This window comes from Scyliorhinus torazame, chromosome 4 (genome assembly GCF_047496885.1).
Source record: "Scyliorhinus torazame isolate Kashiwa2021f chromosome 4, sScyTor2.1, whole genome shotgun sequence".
In the NCBI taxonomy this organism is placed as follows: Eukaryota; Metazoa; Chordata; class Chondrichthyes; order Carcharhiniformes; family Scyliorhinidae; genus Scyliorhinus; species Scyliorhinus torazame.
This window is the reverse complement of record NC_092710.1, coordinates 61,204,477-61,228,669: the sequence shown is the minus strand read 5'-3', so window position 1 is coordinate 61,228,669 and position 24,193 is coordinate 61,204,477. Positions and strand designations below refer to the sequence as shown.

At 44.2% G+C, this 24,193-nt stretch overlaps 12 non-coding genes across 12 annotated transcripts; all 12 read right to left on the bottom strand.

Moving 5' to 3' along the window:
• Positions 1–1,820: 1,820 nt before the first annotated feature.
• Positions 1,821–1,902, bottom strand: trnas-aga (transfer RNA serine (anticodon AGA)). The gene has a single exon. It is a non-coding gene; the product is annotated as a tRNA-Ser (tRNA).
• Positions 1,903–3,808: 1,906 nt separating this feature from the next.
• Positions 3,809–3,890, bottom strand: trnas-aga (transfer RNA serine (anticodon AGA)). The gene has a single exon. It is a non-coding gene; the product is annotated as a tRNA-Ser (tRNA).
• Positions 3,891–5,789: 1,899 nt separating this feature from the next.
• trnas-aga (transfer RNA serine (anticodon AGA)) lies at positions 5,790–5,871 on the bottom strand. The gene has a single exon. It is a non-coding gene; the product is annotated as a tRNA-Ser (tRNA).
• A 1,899-nt stretch (positions 5,872–7,770) lies between these two features.
• trnas-aga (transfer RNA serine (anticodon AGA)) lies at positions 7,771–7,852 on the bottom strand. The gene has a single exon. It is a non-coding gene; the product is annotated as a tRNA-Ser (tRNA).
• A 1,910-nt stretch (positions 7,853–9,762) lies between these two features.
• Positions 9,763–9,844, bottom strand: trnas-aga (transfer RNA serine (anticodon AGA)). The gene has a single exon. It is a non-coding gene; the product is annotated as a tRNA-Ser (tRNA).
• Positions 9,845–11,749: 1,905 nt separating this feature from the next.
• On the bottom strand, positions 11,750–11,831 carry trnas-aga (transfer RNA serine (anticodon AGA)). Its single transcript has one exon. It is a non-coding gene; the product is annotated as a tRNA-Ser (tRNA).
• A 1,911-nt stretch (positions 11,832–13,742) lies between these two features.
• Positions 13,743–13,824, bottom strand: trnas-aga (transfer RNA serine (anticodon AGA)). Its single transcript has one exon. It is a non-coding gene; the product is annotated as a tRNA-Ser (tRNA).
• A 1,905-nt stretch (positions 13,825–15,729) lies between these two features.
• Positions 15,730–15,811, bottom strand: trnas-aga (transfer RNA serine (anticodon AGA)). Its single transcript has one exon. It is a non-coding gene; the product is annotated as a tRNA-Ser (tRNA).
• A 1,875-nt stretch (positions 15,812–17,686) lies between these two features.
• On the bottom strand, positions 17,687–17,768 carry trnaf-aaa (transfer RNA phenylalanine (anticodon AAA)). Its single transcript has one exon. It is a non-coding gene; the product is annotated as a tRNA-Phe (tRNA).
• A 1,906-nt stretch (positions 17,769–19,674) lies between these two features.
• trnas-aga (transfer RNA serine (anticodon AGA)) lies at positions 19,675–19,756 on the bottom strand. Its single transcript has one exon. It is a non-coding gene; the product is annotated as a tRNA-Ser (tRNA).
• A 1,875-nt stretch (positions 19,757–21,631) lies between these two features.
• trnas-aga (transfer RNA serine (anticodon AGA)) lies at positions 21,632–21,713 on the bottom strand. The gene has a single exon. It is a non-coding gene; the product is annotated as a tRNA-Ser (tRNA).
• A 1,873-nt stretch (positions 21,714–23,586) lies between these two features.
• trnas-aga (transfer RNA serine (anticodon AGA)) lies at positions 23,587–23,668 on the bottom strand. Its single transcript has one exon. It is a non-coding gene; the product is annotated as a tRNA-Ser (tRNA).
• Between the last annotated feature and the right edge of the window lie 525 nt (positions 23,669–24,193).

The window sequence follows — 24,193 nt, the reverse complement described above, 5'->3', positions numbered from 1 at the left end:
CAAGGCTAAATTGGCAATGCTCGGTAAGCGACCCCGGATCTAGTGCTTGGGAGACAGCCAACATTCCTGACTGACGGGTGAGTGAGGATTATTTCTCTCCATGCTGGTCTTGACTTGATCCCTCTTAGTTTCTAGTATTTATTCAACCATCTACAATCAATTTGCGATATACACAATCCAAAAAGCATTCGCATTGTCTTAGAACATAGAACATAGAACAATACAGCGCAGTACAGGCCCTTCGGCCCACGATGTTGCACCGAAACAAAAGCCATCTAACCTACACTATACCATTATCATCCATATGTTTATCCAATAAACTTTTAAATGCCCTTAATGTTGGCGAGTTCACTACTGTAGCAGGTAGGGCATTCCACGGCCTCACTACTCTTTGCGTAAAGAACCTACCCCTGACCTCTGTCCTATATCTATTACCCCTCAGTTTAAGGCTATGTCCCCTCGTGCTAGCCATTTCCATCCGCGGGAGAAGGCTCTCACTGTCCACCCTATCTAACCCTCTGATCATTTTGTATGCCTCTATTAAGTCTCCTCTTAACCTTCTTCTCTCTAACGAAAACAACCTCAAGTCCATCAGCCTTTCCTCATAAGATTTTCCCTCCATACCAGGCAACATCCTGGTAAATCTCCTCTGCACCCGCTCCAAAGCCTCCACGTCCTTCCTATAATGCGGTGACCAGAACTGTACGCAATACTCCAAATGCGGCCGTACCAGAGTTCTGTACAGCTGCAACATGACCTTCTGACTCCGGAACTCAATCCCTCTACCAATAAAGGCCAACACTCCATAGGCCTTCTTCACCACCCTATCAACCTGGGTGGCAACTTTCAGGGATCTATGTACATGGACACCTAGATCCCTCTGCTCATCCACACTTTCAAGAACTTTTCCATTAGCCACATATTCCACATTCCTGTTTTTCCTTCCAAAGTGAATCACCTCACACTTCTCTACATTAAACTCCATTTGCCACCTCTCAGCCCAGCACTGCAGCTTATCTATATCCCTCTGTAACCTGCTACTTCCTTCCTCACTATCGACAACACCACCGACTTTAGTATCGTCTGCAAATTTACTCACCCACCCTTCTGCGCCTTCCTCTAGGTCATTGATAAAAATGACAAACAGCAACGGCTCCAGAACAGATCCTTGTGGTACTCCACTTGTGACAGAACTCCATTCTGAACATTTCCCATCAACCACCACCCTCTGTCTTCTTTCAGCTAGCCAATTTCTGATCCACATCTCTAAATCACCCTCAATCCCCAGCCTCCGTATTTTCTGCAATAGCCTACCGTGGGGAACCTTATCAAACGCAAACGTCTTAGTTTGGAGATAGCCATGATTTAGAGATGCCGGTGTTGGACTGTGGTGAGCACAGTTCGATGTCTTACAACACCAGGTTAACGTCCAACAGGTATGTTTCGAAACACTAGCTTTTCTACATTCACCATAGCCAATCCCTGGACAAAATCGAAAATTGGCATTTTACTTCTCCCCTCCCTGGTCAACAACGCTTGCCCATGGCCTAAGTCTTCATCAGAAAGCTGAATATACATCTCCGTTCACTAATTAATAGTATATGTTCCATTGTCAAATTCTTATCCAGATAGCGCTGTGTACTTTTCCAATCACTGAATAATAACACATGTTGAACTGTGTCCCGACTTTTCAAATAGAGCGCACTCTGTTGGGAAAAACAACTCGTCTTTTTGCAAAGTGCGGGATACCATTTCGCATCAGACACCATTCGTTCCAAAGAACGTGGTGAAACGTGAACCTGAATGCGAAAAAGAACATACGTAGTCGGCAGGGTTCGAACCTGCGCGGGGAGACCCCAATGGATTTCTAGTCCATCGCCTTAACCACTCGGCCACGACTACACGAGCTCAAAAGCTGCTTCGGAGTCATTTGAAGCGGAAGGTATTTTTTTATTCGGGAGGAGTAGGCAGAAAAACATCATTCAATTCTGAACATTATTGAGTTCACAATAAATATTCTTTCATTCAGAAGCTGACGAAATCCAAACCCGAGATGAGCCAATAGCTTTGTTAAGGTTGCTATAGGAAAGTTTTGATAGCACCGCTTTGTTGAATTAGGAAATGCCATTTGATTTGATTTAAATTCGCAATTTGCTGTTGGACTCTATGCATTTTCTTTCTGTATTTGTTGACAGGGCGGTAATGCACCGACAGAAATCACAATACAAACTGGAGTTAGTGCTGGATTCTGAAAATGCAGGAATTATCCTCAGGGTCCAGAAACATCTGGGTTAAAGCAAATCCATTACATTTCAACTCACAAAAACAGAAACTTCAGGGAAAACTCAGCCGGTCTGGCATCATAAGTGGAGAGAGAAACGGAGTTAACGTTTCCACTCCGCATCAACTAAAGGGAGGATTTTACATTTATTATCAAATATAAGTTCGATACTCCCCGCGCTTCAGATCCAAAATGCCCAAATGTCACAAAAATATTCTCAACATTCTTCTAAATCCACGAACCAGTTCACATTCAGATGCAGAAATACTCCGTCCCACCTCCCTCGCTGTTGCCTGCCGATGGAAATGACCCGCCAGCAATCCAATGGCTTTCTCACCATATTCATAGCCAATCCCTTGCGGGACTCCATTGCTGAACCGCCCTCTCTTCCGATAGAAGATCAAACTTCACCGGCAACTCCTTCCTCCTCACGACATGTCCCTCTTGCGTATGCATCAGATATATTCCATCGCCCGCCAACATCTCCCCGATCAACGCTGCCCTCCCTCCCGCGCCTCGCTACCTACCTTTGTCTTGAATGAAATGACCTCCCCTCACTCCCGCCTTCCATACCTTCCAAACCACGGACGGCGAGACGTTCCCATTTTGGTTCATTTCCACATACTCCTCAAGCACTTTCTCCTCTTAATGCAAAAAATCGTGTCTGCCATCAAACCCACAATGGCAAGTAATTGTTAACAATAAAGAAGAAACCTGAGTGCAATGGAGGGTAGATGGAGTTTGAAACTATGGTTATTTGAATTGCAACCGCGGACGTCTTTACAGTCACAAAGCAAGTTCGCGACTTGAGAGTCCTCATTTGATCGCCACAAGGTTAAATTGGCAATGCTCGGTAAGCGCCCCCGGACCTAGTGCTTGGGAGACAGCCAACATTTCTGACTGACGGGTGAGTGAGGATTATTTCTCTCCATGCTGGTCTTGACTTGTTCCCTCTTAGTTTCTAGTATTTATTCAACCATCTGCAATCAATTTGCGATATACACTATCCAAAAAGCATTCGCATTGTCTTAGTTTGGAGATAGCCATGATTTAGAGATGCCGGTGTTGGACTGTGGTGAGCACAGTACGATGTCTTACAACACCAGGTCAACGTCCAACAGGTTTGTTTCGAAACACTAGCTTTTCTGCATTCACCATCGCCAATCCCTGGGCATAATTGAAAATTGGAATTGTTGCTCGCATGATTCAGGCTTTTACTTCTCCCCTCCCTAGTCAATAACGCTTGCCCATGGCCTAACTCTTCATCAGCAAGCTGTCTGTACATCTCCGTTCACTAATTAATGGCATATGTTCCATTGTATAATTCTTATCCAGAAAGCGTTGTGAACTTTTCCAATCACTGAATAACAACACATGTTGAACTGTGTCCCGACTTTTCAAATAGAGCGCACTCTGTAGGGAAAAACAACTCGTCTTTTTGTAAAGTGTGGGCTACCATTTCGCATCAGACACCATTCGTTCCAAAGAACGTGGTGAAACTTGAACCTGAATGAGAAAAAGAACATATGTAATCGGCAGGGTTCGAACCTGCGCGGGGAGACCCCAATGGATTTCTAGTCCATCGCCTTAACCACTCGGCCACGACTACATAAGAGCAAAAGCTGCTTCGGTGATTTGACGCGGAAGGTATTTGTTTATTCGGGAGGAGCAGGCAGAAACACATAATACAATTCTGAACATTATTGAGTTCATAATAAATATTCTTCATTCAGAACCTGACGAAATCCAAACCCGAGATGAGCCAATAGCTTTGTTAAGGTTGCTAGAGGAAAGCTTTGATAGCACCACTTTGTTGAATTAGGAAATGTCATTTGATTTGATTTAAATTCGCAATTTGCTGTTGGGCTCTGTGCATTTTCTTTCTGTATTTGTTGACAGGGCGATAATGCATCGACAGAAATCACAATACAAACTGGAGTTACTGCTGGATTCTGAAAATGCAGGAATTATCCTCAGAGTCCAGAAACATCTGGGTTAAAGCAAACCCATTAAATTTCAACACATAAAAACAGAAACTTCAGGGAAAACTCAGTCGGTCTGGCATCATCAGTGGAGAGAGAAACGGAGTTAACGTTTCCACTCCGCATCAACTAAAGAGAGGATTTTACATTTATTATCAAATCTAAGTTCGATACTCCCCTCGCTTCAGATCCAAAGTGCCCAAATGTCACAAAAATATTCTGAACATTCTTCTAAATCCACGAACCAGTTCGCATTCAGATGCAGAAATACTCCCTCCCACCTCCGTCGCTGCCTGCCGATTGAAATGACCCGTCAGCAATCCAATGGCTTGCTCACCATACTCACAGCCAATCCCTTGCGAGCCTCCATTGCTGAACCGCCCTCCCTTTCGATGGAAGATCAAACTCACCGGCAACTCCTTCCTCCTCACTACATGTCCCTCTTCCGTGTGCGTCAGATATATTCCATCGCCCTCCAACATCGCCCCGATCAATGCTGCCCTTCCTCCCGCGCCTCGCTAACTACCTTTGTCTTGAATGAAATGACCTCCCCTCACTCCCGCCTTCCATACCTTCCAAACCACGGACGGCGAGACGTTCCCATTTTGGTTCATTTCCACATACTCCTCAATCACTTTCCCCATCTTAATGCAAAAAACCGGGTCTGCCATCAAACCCACAATGGCAAGTCATTGTTAACAATAAAGAAGATGCCTGAGTTCAATGGAAGGTAGGTGGAGTTTGAAACTATGGTTATTTGAATTGCACCCGCGGACCTCTTTCGAGTCACAAAGCAACGTTCGCGACTTGAGAGTTCTCATTTGATCGCCCTAAGGTTAAATTGGCTGCTCGGTAACAGAACCCGGATCCAGTGCTTGGGAGACAGCCAATATTCCTGACTGACGGTTGAGTGAGGATTATTTCTCTCCATGCTGGTCTTGACTTGTTCCCTCTTAATTTCTAGTATTTATTCAACCATCTACAATCAATTTGCGATATACACTATCCAAAAAGCATTCACATTGTCTTAGTTTGGAGATAGCCATGATTTGGAGATGCCGGTGTTGGACTGTGGTGAGCACAGTACGATGTCTTACAACACCAGGTTAACGTCCAACAGGTATGTTTCGAAACACTAGCTTTTCTGCATTCACCATAGCCAATCCCTGGAAAAATTGAAAATTGGAATTGTTGCTCGCATGATTCAGGCATTTTACTTCTCCCCTCCCTGGTCAATAACGCTTGCCCATGGCCTAAGTCTTCATCAGAAAGCTGAATGTACATCTCCGTTCACTAATTAATAGCATATGTTCCCTTGTAAAATTCTTATCCAGAAAGCGCTGTGTACTTTTCCAATCACTGAATAATAACACATGTTGAACTGTGTCCCGACTTTTCAAATAGAGCGCACTCTGTTGGGAAAAACAACTCGTCTTTTTGCAAAGTGCGGGATACCATTTCGCATCAGACACCATTCGTTCCAAAGAACGTGGTGAAACTTGAACCTGAATGAGAAAAAGAACACACGTAATCGGCAGGGTTCGAACCTGCGCGGGGAGACCCCAATGGATATCTAGTCCATCGCCTTAACCACTCGGCCACGACTACATGAGCGCAAAAGCTGCTTCGGTGATTTGACGCGGAAGGTATATTTTTATTCGGGAGGAGCAGGCAGACACACATCATACAATTCTGAACATTATTGTGTTCATAATTCTTTCATTCAGAAGCTGACGAAATCCAAACCCGAGATGAGCCAATAGCTTTGTTAAGGTTGCTATAGGAAAGTTTTGATAGCACCGCTTTGTTGAATTAGGAAATGCCATTTGATTTGATTTAAATTCGCAATTTGCTGTTGGACTCTGTGCATTTTCTTTCTGTATTTGTTGACAGGGCGATAATGCACCGACAGAAATCACAATACAAACTGGAGTTAGTGCTGGATTCTGAAAATGCAGGAATTATCCTCAGGGTCCAGAAACATCTGGGTTAAAGCAAATCCATTACATTTCAACTCACAAAAACAGAAACTTCAGGGAAAACTCAGCCGGTCTGGCATCATCAGTGGAGAGAAAAACTGAGTTAACGTTTCCACTCCGCATCAACTAAAGAGAGGATTTTACATGTATTATCAAATATCAGTTCGATACTCCCCTCGCTTCAGATCCAAAATGCCCAAATGTCACAAAAATATTCTGAACATTCTTCTGAATCCACGAACCAGTTCACATTCAGATGCAGAAATACTCCGTCCCACCTCCCTCGCTGTTGCCTGCCGATGGAAATGACCCGCCAGCAATCCAATGGCTTTCTCACCATATTCATAGCCAATCCCTTGCGGGCCTCCATTGCTGAACCGCCCTCTCTTCCGATAGAAGATCAAACTTCACCGGCAACTCCTTCCTCCTCACTACATGTCCCTCTTCCGTGTGCATCAGATATATTTCATCGCCCGCCAACATCTCCCCGATCAACGCTGCCCTCCCTCCCGCGCCTCGCTACCTACCTTTGTCTTGAATGAAATGACCTCCCCTCACTCCCGCCTTCCATACCTTCCAAACCACGGACGGCGAGACGTTCCCATTTTGTTTCATTTCCACATACTCCTCAATCACTTTCTCCTCTTAATGCAAAAAATCGTGTCTGCCATCAAACCCACAATGGCAAGTAATTGTTAACAATAAAGAAGAAACCTGAGTGCAATGGAGGGTAGATGGAGTTTGAAACTATGGTTATTTGAATTGCAACCGCGGACGTCTTTACAGTCACAAAGCAAGTTCGCGACTTGAGAGTCCTCATTTGATCGCCACAAGGTTAAATTGGCAATGCTCGGTAAGCGACCCCGGATCTCGTGCTGGGGAGACAGCCAACATTCCTGACTGACGGGTGAGTGAGGATTATTTCTCTCCATGCTGGTCTTGACTTGTTCCCTCTTAGTTTCTAGTATTTATTCAACCATCTGCAATCAATTTGCGATATACACTATCCAAAAAGCATTCGCATTGTCTTAGTTTGGAGATAGCCATGATTTAGAGATGCCGGTGTTGGACTGTGGTGAGCACAGTACGATGTCTTCCAACACCAGGTTAACGTCCAACAGGTATGTTTCGAAACACTAGCTTTTCTGCATTCACCATCGCCAATCCCTGGACAAAATCGAAAATTGGAATTGTTGCTCGCATGATTCAGGCATTTTACTTCTCCCCTCCTTTGTCAACAACGCTTGCCCATGGCCGAAGTCTTCATCAGAAAGCTGAATGTACATCTCCGTTCACTAATTAATAGCATATGTTCCATTGTAAAATTCTTATCCAGATAGCGCTGTGTACTTTTCCAATCACTGAATAATAACACATGTTGAACTGTGTCCCGACTTTTCAAATAGAGCGCACTCTGTTGGGAAAAACAACCTGTCTTTTTGCAAAGTGTGGGATACCATTTCGCATCAGACACCATTCGTTCCAAAGAACATGGTGAAACTTGAACCTGAATGCGAAAAAGAACATACGTAGTCGGCAGGGTTCGAACCTGGGCGGGGAGACCCCAATGGATTTCTAGTCCATCGCCTTAACCACTCGGCCACGACTACACGAGCTCAAAACCTGCTTCGCTGTCATTTGACGCGGAAGGTACTTTTTTATTCGGTCGGAGTCGGCAGAAACACATCATTCAATTCTGAACATTATTGTGTTCATAATAAGTATTCTTTCATTCAGAACCTGACGAAATCCAAACCCGAGATGTGCCAATAGCCTTGTTAAGGTGGCTATAGGAAATCTTTGATAGCACCACTTTGTTGAATTAGGAAATGTCATTTGATTTGATTTAAATTCGCAATTTGCTGTTGGACTCTGTGCATTTTCTTTCTGTATTTGTTGTCAGCGCGAAAATGCACCGACAGAAATCACAATCGAAACTGGAGTTAGTGCTGGATTCTGAAAATGCAGGAATTATCCTCAGGGTCCAGAAACATCTGGGTTAAAGCAAATCCATTACATTTCAACTCACAAAAACAGAAACTTCAGTGAAAACTCAGCCGGTCTGGCATCATCAGTGGAGAGAGAAACGGAGTTAACGTTTCCACTCTGCATCAACTAAAGAGAGGATTTTACATTTATTATCAAATATCAGTTCGATACTCCCCTCGCTTCAGATCCAAAATGCCCAAATGTCACAAAAATATTCTGAACATTCTTCTGAATCCACGAACCGGTTCACATTCAGATGCAGAAATTCTCCCTCCCACCTCCCTCGCTGCTGCCTGCCGATGGAAATGACCAGCCAGCAAGCCAATGGCTTTCTCACCATATTCATAGCCAATCCCTTGCGGGCCTCCATTGCTGAACCGCCCACCCTTTCGATAGAAGATCAAACTTCACCTGCAACTCCTTCCTCCTCACTACATGTCCCGCTTCCGTGTGCATCAGATATATTCCATCGCCCGCCAACATTTCCCCGATCCACGCTGCCCTTCCTAACGCGCCTCGCTAACCACCTTTGTCTTGAATGATATGACCTCCCCCCTCACTATCGCCTTCCATAACATCCAAACCACGGACGGCGAGACGTTCCCATTTTGGTTCATTTCCACAAACTCCTCAATCACTTTCTCTTCTGAATGCAAAAAATCGGGTCTGCCATCAAACCCACAATGGCAAGTCATTGTCAACACTAAAGAAGAAACCTGAGTGCAATGGAGGGTAGATGGAGTTTGAAGCTATGGTTATTTGAATTGCACCCGCGGACGTCTTTACAGTCACAAAGCAAGTTCGCGACTTGAGAGTCCTCATTTGATCGCCACAAGGTTAAATTGGCAATGCTCGGTAAGCGACCCCGGACCTAGTGCTTGGGAGACAGCCATCATTCCAGACTGACGGGTGAGTGAGGATTATTTCTCTCCATGCTGGTCTTGACTTGTTCCCTCTTAGTTTCTGGTATTTATTCAACCATCTACAATCAATTTGCGATATACACTATCCAAAACGCATTCGCATTGTCTTAGTTTGGAGATAGCCATGATTTAGAAATGCCGGTGTTGGACTGTGGTGAGCCCCGTAAGATGTCTTACAACACCAGGTTAACGTCCAACAGGCATGTTTCGAAACACTAGCTTTTCTGCATTCACCATAGCCAATCCCTGGACAAAATCGAAAATTGGAATTGTTGCTCGCATGATTCAGGCATTTTACTTCTCCCCTCCTTTGTCAACAACGCTTGCCCATGGCCGAAGTCTTCATCAGCAAGCTGAATGTACATCTCCGTTCACTAATTAATAGCGTATGTTCCATTGTAAAATTCTTATCCAGATAGCGCTGTGTACTTTTCCAATCACTGAATAATAACACATGTTGAACTGTGTCCCGACTTTTCAAATAGAGCGCACTCTGATTGGGAAAAACAACCTGTCTTTTTGCAAAGTGCCGGATACCATTTCGCATCAGACACCATTCGTTCCAAAGAACGTGGTGAAACTTGAACCTGAATGAGAAAAAGAACATACGAAGTCAGCAGGGTTCGAACCTGCGCGGGGAGACCCCAATGGATTTCTAGTCCATCGCCTTAACCACTCGGCCACGACTACACGAGCGCAAAAGCTGCTTCGGTGATTTGACGCGGAAGGTATTTTTTTATTCGGTCGGAGTTGGCAGAAACACATCATACAATTCTGAATATTATTGAGTTCACAATAAGTATTCTTTCATTCAGAACCTGACGAAATCCAAACCCGAGATGAGCCAATAGCTTTGTTAAGGTTGCTATAGGAAAGTGTTGATAGCACCGCTTTGTTGAATTAGGAAATGCCATTTGATTTGATTTAAATTCGCAATTTGCTGTTGGACTCTGTGCATTTTCTTTCTGTATTTGTTGACAGGGCGATAATGCACCGACAGAAATCACAATACAAACTGGAGTTAGTGCTGGATTCTGAAAATGCAGGAATTATCCTCAGTGTCCAGAAACATCTGGGTTAAAGCAAATCCATTACATTTCAACTCACAAAAACAGAAACTTCAGGGAAAACTCAGCCGGTCTGGCATCATCAGTGGAGAGAGAAACGGAGTTAACGTTTCCACTCCGCATCAACTAAAGGGAGGATTTTACATTTATTATCAAATATCAGTTCGATACTCCCCTCGCTTCAGATCCAAAATGCCCAAATGTCACAGAAATATTCTGAACATTCTTCTGAATCCACGAACCAGTTCACATTCAGATGCAGAAATACTCCGTCCCACCTCCCTCGCTGTTGCCTGCCGATGGAAATGACCCGCCAGCAATCCAATGGCTTTCTCACCATATTCATAGCCAATCCCTTGCGGGCCTCCATTGCTGAACCGCCCTCTCTTCCGATAGAAGATCAAACTTCACCGGCAACTCCTTCCTCCTCACTACATGTCCCTCTTCCGTGTGCATCAGATATATTTCATCGCCCGCCAACATCTCCCCGATCAACGCTGCCCTCCCTCCCGCGCCTCGCTACCTACCTTTGTCTTGAATGAAATGACCTCCCCTCACTCCCGCCTTCCATACCTTCCAAACCACGGACGGCGAGACGTTCCCATTTTGTTTCATTTCCACATACTCATCAATCACTTTCTCCTCTTAATGCAAAAAATCGTGTCTGCCATCAAACCCACAAAGGCAAGTAATTGTTAACAATAAAGAAGAAACCTGAGTGCAATGGAGGGTAGATGGAGTTTGAAACTATGGTTATTTGAATTGCAACCGCGGACGTCTTTACAGTCACAAAGCAAGTTCGCGACTTGAGAGTCCTCATTTGATCGCCACAAGGTTAAATTGGCAATGCTCGGTAAGCGACCCCGGATCGAGTGCTGGGGAGACAGCCAACATTCCTGACTGACGGGTGAGTGAGGATTATTTCTCTCCATGCTGGTCTTGACTTGTTCCCTCTTAGTTTCTAGTATTTATTCAACCATCTGCAATCAATTTGCGATATACACTATCCAAAAAGCATTCGCATTGTCTTAGTTTGGAGATAGCCATGATTTAGAGATGCCGGTGTTGGACTGTGGTGAGCACAGTACGATGTCTTCCAACACCAGGTTAACGTCCAACAGGTATGTTTCGAAACACTAGCTTTTCTGCATTCACCATCGCCAATCCCTGGACAAAATCGAAAATTGGAATTGTTGCTCGCATGATTCAGGCATTTTACTTCTCCCCTCCTTTGTCAACAACGCTTGCCCATGGCCGAAGTCTTCATCAGAAAGCTGAATGTACATCTCCGTTCACTAATTAATAGCATATGTTCCATTGTAAAATTCTTATTCAGATAGCGCTGTGTACTTTTCCAATCACTGAATAATAACACATGTTGAACTGTGTCCCGACTTTTCAAATAGAGCGCACTCTGTTGGGAAAAACAACCTGTCTTTTTGCAAAGTGTGGGATACCATTTCGCATCAGACACCATTCGTTCCAAAGAACATGGTGAAACTTGAACCTGAATGCGAAAAAGAACATACGTAGTCGGCAGGGTTCGAACCTGCGCGGGGAGACCCCAATGGATTTCTAGTCCATCGCCTTAACCACTCGGCCACGACTACACGAGCTCAAAACCTGCTTCGCTGTCATTTGACGCGGAAGGTACTTTTTTATTCGGTCGGAGTCGGCAGAAACACATCATTCAATTCTGAACATTATTGTGTTCATAATAAGTATTCTTTCATTCAGAACCTGACGAAATCCAAACCCGAGATGTGCCAATAGCCTTGTTAAGGTGGCTATAGGAAATCTTTGATAGCACCACTTTGTTGAATTAGGAAATGTCATTTGATTTGATTTAAATTCGCAATTTGCTGTTGGACTCTGTGCATTTTCTTTCTGTATTTGTTGTCAGCGCGAAAATGCACCGACAGAAATCACAATAGAAACTGGAGTTAGTGCTGGATTCTGAAAATGCAGGAATTATCCTCAGGGTCCAGAAACATCTGGGTTAAAGCAAATCCATTACATTTCAACTCACAAAAACAGAAACTTCAGGGAAAACTCAGCCGGTCTGGCATCATCAGTGGAGAGAGAAACGGAGTTAACGTTTCCACTCTGCATCAACTAAAGAGAGGATTTTACATTTATTATCAAATATCAGTTCGATACTCCCCTCGCTTCAGATCCAAAGTGCCCAAATGTCACAAAAATATTCTGAACATTCTTCTGAATCCACGAACCGGTTCACATTCAGATGCAGAAATTCTCCCTCCCACCTCCCTCGCTGCTGCCTGCCGATGGAAATGACCAGCCAGCAAGCCAATGGCTTTCTCACCATATTCATAGCCAATCCCTTGCGGGCCTCCATTGCTGAACCGCCCACCCTTTCGATAGAAGATCAAACTTCACCTGCAACTCCTTCCTCCTCACTACATGTCCCGCTTCCGTGTGCATCAGATATATTCCATCGCCCGCCAACATTTCCCCGATCCACGCTGCCCTTCCTAACGCGCCTCGCTAACCACCTTTGTCTTGAATGATATGACCTCCCCCCTCACTATCGCCTTCCATAACATCCAAACCACGGACGGCGAGACGTTCCCATTTTGGTTCATTTCCACAAACTCCTCAATCACTTTCTCTTCTGAATGGAAAAAAATCGGGTCTGCCATCAAACCCACAATGGCAAGTCATTGTCAACACTAAAGAAGAAACCTGAGTGCAATGGAGGGTAGATGGAGTTTGAAGCTATGGTTATTTGAATTGCACCCGCGGACGTCTTTACAGTCACAAAGCAATTTCGCGACTTGAGAGTCCTCATTTGATCGCCACAAGGTTAAATTGGCAATGCTCGGTAAGCGACCCCGGACCTAGTGCTTGGGAGACAGCCATCATTCCAGACTGACGGGTGAGTGAGGATTATTTCTCTCCATGCTGGTCTTGACTTGTTCCCTCTTAGTTTCTGGTATTTATTCAACCATCTACAATCAATTTGCGATATACACTATCCAAAACGCATTCGCATTGTCTTAGTTTGGAGATAGCCATGATTTAGAAATGCCGGTGTTGGACTGTGGTGAGCCCCGTAAGATGTCTTACAACACCAGGTTAACGTCCAACAGGCATGTTTCGAAACACTAGCTTTTCTGCATTCACCATAGCCAATCCCTGGACAAAATCGAAAATTGGAATTGTTGCTCGCATGATTCAGGCATTTTACTTCTCCCCTCCTTTGTCAACAACGCTTGCCCATGGCCGAAGTCTTCATCAGCAAGCTGAATGTACATCTCCGTTCACTAATTAATAGCGTATGTTCCATTGTAAAATTCTTATCCAGATAGCGCTGTGTACTTTTCCAATCACTGAATAATAACACATGTTGAACTGTGTCCCGACTTTTCAAATAGAGCGCACTCTGATTGGGAAAAACAACCTGTCTTTTTGCAAAGTGCGGGCTACCATTTCGCATCAGACACCATTCGTTCCAAAGAACGTGGTGAAACTTGAACCTGAATGAGAAAAAGAACATACGAAGTCAGCAGGGTTCGAACCTGCGCGGGGAGACCCCAATGGATTTCTAGTCCATCGCCTTAACCACTCGGCCACGACTACACGAGCGCAAATGCTGCTTCGGTGATTTGACGCGGAAGGTATTTTTTTATTCGGTCGGAGTTGGCAGAAACACATCATACAATTCTGAATATTATTGAGTTCACAATAAGTATTCTTTCATTCAGAACCTGACGAAATCCAAACCCGAGATGAGCCAATAGCTTTGTTAAGGTTGCTATAGGAAAGTTTTGATAGCACCGCTTTGTTGAATTAGGAAATGCCATTTGATTTGATTTAAATTCGCAATTTGCTGTTGGACTCTGTGCATTTTCTTTCTGTATTTGTTGACAGGGCGATAATGCACCGACAGAAATCACAATACAAACTGGAGTTAGTGCTGGATTCTGAAAATGCAGGAATTATCCTCAGTGTCCAGAAACATCTGGGTTAAAGCAAATCCATTACATTTAAACTCACAAAAACAGAAACTTCAGGGGAAACTCAGCCGGTCTGGCATCATCAGTGGAGAGAGAAACGGAGTTAACGTTTCCACTCCGCATCAACTAAAGGGAGGATTTTACATTTATTATCAAATATAAGTTCGATACTCCCCGCGCTTCAGATCCAAAATGCCCAAATATCACAAAAATATTCTCAACATTCTTCTAAATCCACGAACCAGTTCACATTCAGATGCAGAAATACTCCCTCCCACCTCCCTCGCTGCTGCCTGCCGATGGAAATGACCCGCCAGCAATCCAATGGCTTGTTCACCATGCTCATAGCCAATCCCTTGCGGGCCTCCATTGCTGAGCCGCCCTCTCTTCCGATAGAAGATCAAACTTCACCGGCAACTCCTTCCTCCTCACGACATGTCCCTCTTCCGTGTGCATCAGATATATTCCATCGCCCGCCAACATCTCCCCGATCAACGCTGCCCTCCCTCCCGCGCCTCGCTACCTACCTTTGTCTTGAATGAAATGACCTCCCCTCACTCCCGCCTTCCATACCTTCCAAACCACGGACGGCGAGACGTTCCCATTTTGGTTCATTTCCACATACTCCTCAAGCACTTTCTCCTCTTAATGCAAAAAATCGTGTCTGCCATCAAACCCACAATGGCAAGTAATTGTTAACAATAAAGAAGAAACCTGAGTGCAATGGAGGGTAGATGGAGTTTGAAACTATGGTTATTTGAATTGCAACCGCGGACGTCTTTACAGTCACAAAGCAAGTTCGCGACTTGAGAGTCCTCATTTGATCGCCACAAGGTTAAATTGGCAATGCTCCGTAAGCGACCCCGGATCTAGTTCTTGGGAGACAGCCAACATTCCTGACTGACGGGTGAGTGAGGATTATTTCTCTCCATGCTGGTCTTGACTTGTTCCCTCTTAGTTTCTAGTATTTATTCAACCATCTACAATCAATTTGCGATATACACTATCCAAAAAGCATTCGTATTGTCTTAGTTTGGAGATAGCCATGATTTAGAGATGCCGGTGTTGGACTGTGGTGAGCACAGTACGATGTCTTACAACACCAGGTTAACGTGCAACAGGTATGTTTCGAAACACTGGCTTTTCTGCATTCACCATAGCCAATCCCTGGACAAAATTGAAAATTGGAATTGTTGCTCGCATGATTCAGGCATTTTACTTCTCCCCTCCCTGGTCAATAACGTTTGCCCATGGCCTAAGTCTTCATCAGCAAGCTGAATGTACATCTCCATTCACTCATTAATAGCATATGTTCCATTGTAAAATTCTTATCCAGAAAGCGCTGAGTACTTTTCCAATCACTGAATAATAACACATGTTGAACTGTGTCCCGACTTTTCAAATAGAGCGCACTCTGTTGGGAAAAACAACTCGTCTTTTTGCAAAGTGTGGGATACCATTTCGCATCAGACACCATTCGTTCCAAAGAACGTGGTGAAACTTGAACCTGAATGAGAAAAAGGGAATACGTAATCGGCAGGGTTCGAACCTGCGCGGGGAGACCCCAATGGATTTCTACTCCATCGCCTTAACCACTCGGCCACGACTACATGAGCGCATAAGCTGCTTCGGTGATTTGACGCGGAAGGTATTTTTTTATTCGGGAGGAGCAGGCAGACACACATAATACAATTCTGAACATTATTGTGTTCATAATAAGTATTCTTTCATTCAGAACCTGACGAAATCCAAACCCGAGATGAGCCAATAGCTTTGTTAAGGTTGCTATAAGAATGTTTTGATAGCACCGCTTTGTTGAATTAGGAAATGCCATTTGATTTGATTTAAATTCGCAATTTGCTGTTGGACTCTGTGCATTTTCTTTCTGTATTTGTTGACAGGGCGATAATGCACCGACAGAAATCACAATACAAACTGGAGTTAGTGCTGGGTTCTGAAAATGCAGGAATTATCCTCAGGGTCCAGAAACATCTGGTTTAAAGCAAATCCAGTACATTTCAACTCACAAAAACAGAAACTTCAGGGGAAACTCAGCCGGTCTGGCATCATCAGTGGAGAGAGAAACGGAGTTAACGTTTCCACTCCGCATCAACTAAAGGGAGGATTTTACATTTATTATCAAATATAAGTTCGATACTCCCCGCGCTTCAGATCCAAAATGCCCAAATGTCACAAAAATATTATCAACATTCTTCTAAATCCACGAACCAGTTCACATTCAGATGCAGAAATACTCCCTTCCACCTCCATCGCTGCTGCCTGCGGATGGAAATGACCAGCCAGCCATCCAATGGCTTGTTCACCATACTCATAGCCAATCCCTTGCGGGCCTCCATTGCTGAACCGCCCTCCCTTTCGATAGAAGATCAAACTTCACCTGCAACTCCTTCCTCCTCACTAAATGTGCCGCTTCCGTGTGCATCAGATATATTCCATCGCCCGCCAACATCTCCCTGATCCACGCTGCCATTCCTAACGCGCCTCGCTAACCACCTTTGTCTTGAATGAAATGACCTCCCCCCTCACTACCGCCTTCCATACCTTCCAAACCACGGACGGCGAGACGTTCCCATTTTGGTTCATTTCCACATACTCCTCAATCACTTTCTCCTCTTAATGCAAAAAATTGGGTCTGCCATCAAACCCACAATGGCAAGTAATTGTTAACAATAAAGAAGAAACCTGAGTTCAATGGAAGGTAGATGGAGTTTGAAACTATGGTTATTTGAATTGCACCCGCGGACGTTCGCGACTTGAGAGTCCTCATTTGATCGCCACAAGGTGAAATTGGCGATGCTCGGTAAGCGAGCCCGGTTCTGGTGCTTGGGAGACAGCCAACATTCCTGACTGACGGGTGAGTGAGGATTATTTCTCTCCATTCTTGTTCCCTCTTAGTTTCTAGTATTTATTCAACCATCTACAATCAATTTGCGATATACACTATCCAAAAAGCATTCACATTGTCTTAGTTTGGAGATAGCCATGATTTAGAGATGCCGGTGTTGGACTGTGGTGAGCACAGTACGGTGTCTTACAACACCAGGTCAACGTCCAACAGGGTTGTTTCGAAACACTAGCTTTTCTGCATTCACCATCGCCAATCCCTGGACAAAATTGAAAATTGGAATTGTTGCTCGCATGATTCAGGCTTTTACTTCCCCCATCCCCAGTCAATAACGCTTGCCCATGGCCTAACTCTTCATCAGCAAGCTGTCTGTACATCTCCGTTCACTAATTAATGGCATATGTTCCATTGTATAATTCTTATCCAGAAAGCGTTGTGAACTTTTCCAATCACTGAATAATAACACATGTCGAACTGTGTCCCGACTTTTCAAATAGAGCGCACTCTGTTGGGAAAAACCACTGGTCTTTTTGCAAAGTGTGGGATACCATTTCGCATCAGACACCATTCGTTCCAAAGAACGTGGTGAAACTTGAACCTGAATGAGAAAAAGAGCATACGTAGTCGGCGGGGTTCGAAGCTGCGCGTGGAAACCCCAATGGATTTTTAGTCCATCGCCTTAACCACTCGGCCACGACTATACGAGAGCAGATGCTGTTCGGTGATTTGACGCGGAAGGTATTTTTTTATTCGGTAGTCGCAGGCAGACACACATAATACAATTCTCAACATTATTGAGTTCGCAATAAATATTCTTTCATTCAGAACCTGACGAAATCCAAACCCGAGATGAGCCAATAGCTTTGTTAAGGTTGCTATAGGAAAGTTTTGATAGCACCGCTTTGTTGAATTAGGAAATGCCATTTGATTTGATTTAAAATCGCAATTTGCTGTTGGACTCTGTGCATTTTCTTTCATTATTTGTTGACAGGGCGATAATGCACCGACAGAAATCAAAATACAAACTGGAGTTAGTGCTGGATTCTGAAAATGCAGGTATTATCATCAGGGTCCAGAAACATATGTGTTCAAGCAAATCCATTAAATTTCAACACACAAAAACAGAAACTTCAGGGAAAACTCAGCCGGTCTGGCATCATCAGTGGAGAGAGAAACGGAGTTAACGTTTCCACTCCGCATCAACTAAAGAGAGGATTTTACATTTATTATCAAATATCAGTTCGATACTCCCCTCGCTTCAGATCCAAAATGCCCAAATGTCACAAATATATTCTGAACATTCTTCTAAATCCACGAACCAGTTCACATTCAGATGCAGAAATACTCCCTCCCACCTCCCTCGCTGCTGCCTGCCGATGGAAATGACCCGCCAGCAATCCAATGGCTTTCTCACCATATTCATAGCCAATCCCTTTAGGGCCTCCATTGCTGAACCGCCCTCCCTTTCGATCGAAGATCAAACTTCACCGGCAACTCCTTCCTCCTCACTACATGTCCCTCTTCCGTGTGCATCAGATATATTCCATCGCCCGCCAACATCTCCCCGATCAACGCTGCCCTCCCTCCCGCGCCTCGCTACCCACCTTTGCCTTGAATGAAATTACCTCCCATCACTCCCGCCTTCCATACCTTGCAAACCACGGACGGCGAGACGTTCCCATTTTGGTTCATTTCCACATACTCCTCAATCACTTTCCCCATCTTAATGCAAAAAATCGGGTCTGCCATCAAACCCACAATGGCAAGTCATTGTGAACAATAAAGAAGAAGCCTGAGTTCAATGGAAGGTAGGGGGAGTTTGAAACTATGGTTATTTGAATTGCACCCACGGACGTCTTTCGAGTCACAAAGCAACGTTCGCGAGTTGAGAGTCCTCATTTGATCGCCCTAAGGTTAAATTGGCAATGCTCGGTAACAGAACCCGGATCCAGTGCTTGGGAGACAGCCAATATTCCTGACTGTCGGGTGAGTGAGGATTATTTCTCTCCATGCTGGTCTTGACTTGTTCCCTCTTAATTTCTCGTATTTATTCAACCATCTACAATATATTTGCGATATACACTATCCAAAAAGCATTCACATTGTCTTAGTTTTGAGATAGACATGATTTGGAGTTGCCGGTGTTGGACTGTGGTGAGCACAGTACGATGTCTTACAACACCAGGTTAATGTCCAACAGGTTTGTTTCGAAACACTGGCTTTTCTGCATTCACCATAGCCAATCCCTGGACAAAATTGAAAATTGGAATTGTTGCTCGCATGATTCAGGCATTTTACTTCTCCCCTCCCTGGTCAATAACGCTTGCCCATGGCCTAAGTCTTCATCAGCAAGCTGAATGTACATCTCCGTTCACTCATTAATAGCATATGTTCCATTGTAAAATTCTTATCCAGAAAGCGCTGGGTACTTTTCCAATCACTGAATAATAACACATGTTGAACTGTGTCCCGACTTTTCAAATAGAGCGCACTCTGTTGGGAAAAACAACTCGTCTTTTTGCAAAGTGTGGGATACCATTTCGCATCAGACACCATTTGTTCCAAAGAACGTGGTGAAACCTGAACCTGAATGAGAAAAAGGGAATACGTAATCGGCAGGGTTCGAACCTACGCGGGGAGACACCAATGGATTTCTACTCAATCGCCTTAACCACTCGGCCACGACTACATGAGCGCAAAAGATGCTTCGGTGATTTGACGCGGAAGGTATTTTTTTATTCGGGAGGAGCAGGCAGACACACATAATACAATTCTGAACATTATTGTGTTCATAATAAGTATTCTTTCATTCAGAACCTGACGAAATCCAAACCCGAGATGAGCCAATAGCTTTGTTAAGGTTGCTATAAGAATGTTTTGATAGCAACGCTTTGTTGAATTAGGAAATGCCATTTGATTTGATTTAAATTCGCAATTTGCTGTTGGACTCTGTGCATTTTCTTTCTGTATTTGTTGACAGGGCGATAATGCACCGACAGAATTCACAATACAAACTGGAGTTAGTGCTGGATTCTGAAAATGCAGGAATTATCCTCAGGGTCCAGAAACATCTGGGTGAAAGCAAATCCATTAGATTTCAACTCACAAAAACAGAAACTTCAGGGGAAACTCAGCCGGTCTGGCATCATCAGTGGAGAGAGAAACGGAGTTAACGTTTCCACTCCGCATCAACTAAAGGGAGGATTTTACATTTATTATCAAATATAAGTTCGATACTCCCCGCGCTTCAGATCCAAAATGCCCAAATGTCACAAAAATATTATCAACATTCTTCTAAATCCACGAACCAGTTCACATTCAGATGCAGAAATACTCCCTTCCACCTCCATCGCTGCTGCCTGCCGATGGAAATGACCAGCCAGCCATCCAATGGCTTGTTCACCATACTCATAGCCAATCCCTTGCGGGCCTCCATTGCTGAACAGCCCTCCCTTTCGATAGAAGATCAAACTTCACCTGCAACTCCTTCCTCCTCACTAAATGTGCCGCTTCCGTGCGCATCAGATATATTCCATCGCCCGCCAACATCTCCCTGATCCACGCTGCCATTCCTAACGCGCCTCGCTAACCACCTTTGTCTTGAATGAAATGACCTCCCCCCTCACTACCGCCTTCCATACCTTCCAAACCACGGACGGCGAGACGTTCCCATTTTGGTTCATTTCCACATACTCCTCAATCACTTTCTCCTCTAAATGCAAAAAATTGGGTCTGCCATCAAACCCACAATGGCAAGTAATTGTTAACAATAAAGAAGAAACCTGAGTTCAATGGAAGGTAGATGGAGTTTGAAACTATGGTTATTTGAATTGCACCCGCGGACGTTCGCGACTTGAGAGTCCTCATTTGATCGCCACAAGGTTAAATTCGCAATGCTCGGTAAGCGAACCCGGATCTCGTGCTTGGGAGACAGCCAACATTCCTGACTGACGGGTGAGTGAGGCTTATTTCTCTCCATGCTTGTTCCCTCTTAGTTCCTAGTATTTATTCAACCATCTACAATCAATTTGCGATATACAGTATCCAAAAATCATTCACATTGTCTTAGTTTGGAGATAGCCATGATTTAGAGATGCCGGTGTTGGACTGTGGTGAGCACAGTACGATGTCTGACAACACCAGGTTAACGTCCAACAGGTATGTTTCGAACCACTAGCTTTTCTGCATTCACCATAGCCATTCCCTGGACAAAATCGAAAATTGGAATAGTTGCTCGCATGATTCAGGCTTTTACTTCTCCCCTCCCTAGTCAATAACGCTTGCCCATGGCCTAACTCTTCATCAGCAAGCTGAATGTACATCTCCGTTCACTAATTAATGGCATATGTTCCATTGTATAATTCTTATCCAGAAAGCGTTGTGAACTTTTCCAATCACTGAATAATAACACATGTTGAACTGTGTCCCGACTTTTCAAATAGAGCGCACTCTGTTGGGAAAAACAACTCGTCTTTTTGCAAAGTGTGGGATACCATTTCGCATCAGACACCATTCGTTCCAAAGAACGTGGTGAAACTTGAACCTGAATGCGAAAAAGAACATACGTAGTCGGCAGGGTTCAAACCTGCGCGGGGAGACCCCAATGGATTTCTAGTCCATCGCCTTAACCACTCGGCCACGACTACACGAGAGCCGATGCTGTTCGGTGATTTGACGCGGAAGGCATTTTTTTATTCGGTAGTAGCAGGCAGACACACATAATACAATTCTCAACATTATTGAGTTCGCAATAAATATTCTTTCATTCAGAACCTGACGAAATCCAAACCCGAGATGAGCCAATTGCGTTGTTAAGGTTGCTATAGGAAAGTTTTGATAGCACCGCTTTGTTGAATTAGGAAATGCCATTTGATTTGATTTAAAATCGCAATTTGCTGTTGGACTCTGTGCATTTTCTTTCATTATTTGTTGACAGAGCGATAATGCACCGACAGAAATCAAAATACAAACTGGATTTAGTGCTGGATTCCGAAAATGCAGGTCTTATCCTCAGGGTCCAGAAACATATGTGTTCAAGCAAATCCATTAAAGTTCAACACACAAAAACAGAAACTTCAGGGAAAACTCAGCCGGTCTGGCATCATCAGTGGAGAGAGAAACGGAGTTAACGTTTCCACTCCGCATCAACTAAAGAGAGGATTTTACATTTATTATCAAATATCAGTTCGATACTCCCCTCGCTTCAGATCAAAAATGCCCAAATGTCACAAAAATATTCTGAACATTCTTCTAAATCCACGAACAAGTTCACATTCAGATGCAGAAATACTCCCTCCCACCTCCCTCGCTGCTGCCTGCCGATGGAAATGACCCGCCAGCAATCCAATGGCTTTCTCACCATATTCACAGCCAATCCCTTGCGGGCCTCCATTGCTGAACCGCCCTCCCTTTCGATAGAAGATCAAACTTCACCGGCAACTCCTTCCTCCTCACTACATGTCCCTCTTCCGTGTGCATCAGATATATTCCATCGCCCGCCAACATCTCCCCGATCAACGCTGCCCTCCCTCCCGCGCCTCGCTACCTACCTTTGCCTTGAATGAAATTACCTCCCCTCACTCCCGCCTTCCATACCTTGCAAACCACGGACGGCGAGACGTTCCCATTTTGGTTCATTTCTACATACTCCTCAATCACTTTCCCCATCTTAATGCAAAAAATCGGGTCTGCAATCAAACCCACAATGGCAAGTCATTGTTAACAATAAAGAAGAAGCCTGAGTTCAATGGAAGGTAGGTGGAGTTTGAAACTATGGTTATTTGAATTGCACCCGCGGACGTTCGCGACTTGAGAGTCTTCATTTGATCGCCACAAGGTTAAATTGGCAATGCTCGGTAAGCGAACCCGGATCTCGTGCATGGGAGACAGCCAACATTCCTGACTGACGGGTGAGTGAGGCTTATTTCTCTCCATGCTTGTTCCCTCTTAGTTTCTAGTATTTATTCAACCATCTACAATCAATTTGCGATATACACTATCCAAAAATCATTCACATTGTCTTAGTTTGGAGATAGCCATGATTTAGAGATGCCGGTGTTGGACTGTGGTGAGCACAGTACGATGTCTGACAACACCAGGTTAACGTCCAAAAGGTATGTTTCGAACCACTAGCTTTTCTGCATTCACCATAGCCATTCCCTGGACAAAATCGAAAATTGGAATAGTTGCTCGCATGATTCAGGCTTTTACTTCTCCCCTCCCTAGTCAATAACGCTTGCCCATGGCCTAACTCGTCATCAGCAAGCTGAATGTACATCTCCGTTCACTAATTAATGGCATATGTTCCATTGTATAATTCTTATCCAGAAAGCGTTGTGAACTTTTCCAATCACTGAATAATAACACATGTTGAACTGTGTCCCGACTTTTCAAATAGAGCGCACTCTGTTGGGAAAAACAACTCGTCTTTTTGCAAAGTGTGGGATACCATTTCGCATCAGACACCATTCGTTCCAAAGAACGTGGTGAAACTTGAACCTGAATGCGAAAAAGAACATACGTAGTCGGCAGGGTTCGAACCTGAGCGGGGAGACCCCAATGGATTTCTAGTCCATCGCCTTAACCACTCGGCCACGACTACACGAGAGTAGATGCTGTTCGGTGATTTGACGCGGAAGGCATTTTTTTATTCGGTAGTAGCAGGCAGACACACATAATACAATTCTCAACATTATTGAGTTCGCAATAAATATTCTTTCATTCAGAACCTGACGAAATCCAAACCCGAGATGAGCCAATAGCTTTGTTAAGGTTGCCATAGGAAAGTTTTGATAGCACCGCTTTGTTGAATTAGGAAATGCCATTTGATTTGATTTAAAATCGCAATTTGCTGTTGGACTCTGTGCATTTTCTTTCATTATTTGTTGACAGGGCGATAATGCACCGACAGAAATCAAAATACAAACTGGAGTTAGTGCTGGATTCTGAAAATGCAGGTCTTATCCTCAGGGTCCAGAAACATATGTGTTCAAGCAAATCCATTAAAGTTCAACACACAAAAACAGAAACTTCAGGGAAAACTCAGCCGGTCTGGCATCATCAGTGGAGAGAGAAACGGAGTTAACGTTTCCACTCCGCATCAACTAAAGAGAGGATTTTACATTTA